Source organism: Mchenga conophoros, linkage group LG19 (genome assembly GCF_057382185.1).
Source record: "Mchenga conophoros isolate Kocher_MC1m ecotype Shallow Benthic linkage group LG19, M_conophoros_male_GT1.1, whole genome shotgun sequence".
Classification (NCBI taxonomy): domain Eukaryota; kingdom Metazoa; phylum Chordata; class Actinopteri; order Cichliformes; family Cichlidae; genus Mchenga; species Mchenga conophoros.
In genome coordinates this window covers 32,013,349-32,015,729 of record NC_140544.1, presented here as the reverse complement: position 1 = coordinate 32,015,729, position 2,381 = coordinate 32,013,349, and the positions used below count along the sequence as shown (strand labels likewise).

General features: G+C 43.3%; 1 long non-coding RNA gene across 1 annotated transcript; it reads right to left on the bottom strand.

Moving 5' to 3' along the window:
- Positions 1-1,467: 1,467 nt before the first annotated feature.
- On the bottom strand, positions 1,468-2,352 carry LOC146552700 (uncharacterized). The gene is made up of 4 exons (XR_014889880.1): positions 2,305-2,352; positions 2,158-2,207; positions 1,877-2,032; positions 1,468-1,635 (listed from the first exon to the last, which is right to left on the bottom strand). It is a non-coding gene; the product is annotated as an uncharacterized LOC146552700 (long non-coding RNA).
- Positions 2,353-2,381: the final 29 nt, after the last annotated feature.

Sequence of the window (2,381 nt, the reverse complement as noted above, 5' to 3'; positions counted from 1 at the left end):
GAAAATGCACATTAAACATAGTATAAACTTACTGAGTGAAGTAATGTCAAGAGGATTCCTTTAGCTCCTATTGGGTTGGTTCCTTGATCAATGCAATACAGAATCATTAATTTGGTTTTATGTAATGTTCTTAAAACATGTCAAAATGAGGCTCACTAGTCTGTGTGGCCTCCACATGCCTGTATGACCTCCCTACAACACCTGGACATGCTCCTGATGAAGTGGCAGATGCTCTCCTGATGGATCTCCTCCCAGACTCCAGGACTAAAGCATCTGCCCACTCCTGGACATTTTGTGGTGCAGTTGGTGGATGGAGCGAGACATGATGTCCCAGATGTCCTCAATTGGATTCAGGTCTGGGGAATGGGCGGGCCAGTCCACAGCATCATTGCCTTCATCTTGCAGGAACTGCTGACACACTCCAGCCACATGAGGTCTAGGATTGTCTTGCATTAGGAGGAACCCGGGGCCAACCGCACCAGCATATGGTCTCACAAGGGGTCTGAGGATCTCATCTCAGTACCTAATGGCAGTCAGGCTACCTCTGCCGAACACATGGAGGGCTGTGCAGCTCCCCAAAGAAATGCCACCCCACACCAAAACTGACCCACTGCCAAACTCATGCTGGAGGATGTTGCAGGCAGCAGAAGGTTCTCCACGGCGTCCCCAGACTCTGTCACAAGTGCTCAGTGTGAACCTGCTTTCATCTGTGAGGAGCACAGGGCGCCAGTGGCAAAGTTGCCAATCTTTGTGTTGTCTGGCAAATGCCAAACATCCGGCACGGTGTTGGGCTGTAAGCACAACCCCACCTGTGGACGTCGGGCCCTCATACCACCCTCATGGAGTCGGTTTCTGACCGTTTGAGCAGACGTGCACATTTGTAGCCTGCTGGAGGTCATTTTGCACAGCTCTGGCCTTTCTTTCCTACCCCACAGTACCTTCCCTTACCATTTGTTTCCTACTCTTTTACTTCTTCTTTGATGACGGTTGTCTTTCTAGATAAGCAATTTCATTTGCTCTGGGGCGAGTCACTGGCTCGGGTGCATTCTGGGACTGTCACTTCACCGGTGTGCTGGCATGCTTCTTAACAAACACACCACTACAGCAAACATCTCAATTGTACTTGTTGATTTCTTCGACAAAACACTGAACAAAAAATGTACTTGTGAGTGTGCTGCCTGGTGCTTTTAAATTTTGTGATCATTTGAGCAGCCCAGAAAGCATCCCATAAATTAAATTATGTTATCGTATCTGAACATGTACACTAGTCATTAAATTAGATGGGAAATAATGATTCAGGGTAAACAACTGCACCAAGGAAATTCCATTTTTCTTCTCAAAATGTAAAATGTCTGTTGAAAAATCACATTAAACAGAGATGTGATTAACTTTTTATTTTACCAAACATAACATCAATGATGACACAATCAGTCTTCAGCAGAAGTGCTCAAATCACTCTCAGTGGCATCGTCTGGAATGTCCTCCTCCGAGTCCATTTCCAGGAGTGGTTGGTGGCTGAGGATTCTCTTGTACACGTCCTTTACTTTGAGCATTTCAGCTTTCAGTTCACTTTGTTTTCTAAAACCAGGCTACAGAGTCCCTTCTGTGCATCCTCCGACATGCCAACAAAGGAGGCTGTAAAAAGAACAAAACAAATAAATATGAGAAAAGTTAAAAAACAAACAAACAAACAAAAAAAAAACCTCACCTCATAAACACAAGGAATTAGGATGCTGTAATTAAACATTTTTTTAAAAGGGAGAAGGCAGTGTTAGCTAGCAATCTAGATATAGGTAAAAGATCCAGTAAGACTTTAGCATCTGCTCTTATTTTCAATCGATTCATCAAAAAATTAATAAATAAATAAAGTGCTTACAGTCTGAGGAGATTGTTCCCAACACCACAGATGGCATTCGCAACACTGTCCAGTGATGCCGCATCTCCCTGCAAAGGATCATCTCCTCCTCTCTCAGGCGCCTCACAGCCATCACCTTCTCAAAGACTTTTCTCTTTGTCCGGAGGTCAGCAGCAGCTACAGTTTAACAACATCAGATGGGAAAACATAGTAGCATATTATGATTCAAGAACAAAACATTCAACTACTGCTCAGATACTGGGAGTTTGTTTAAAAAGGATATTTATATATCAAGAGCTTACGTTCACTTGTGCTCTGCCAGGGCCAAATATCGGTCTGCATGAGGGCATCACTGGATACGTGTATGTGTATATGGTTATGGCATTAACGTCATTTTAACAAGATTAACGCTAACAGCACTAATATATATATATATATGTGTATCTTACATGATTTGTGTGTCTCTGGATGTATTTCACAAACTCAGCAACTTCCTCATCTTTTTCAATGAAGACACCTTCAAAGT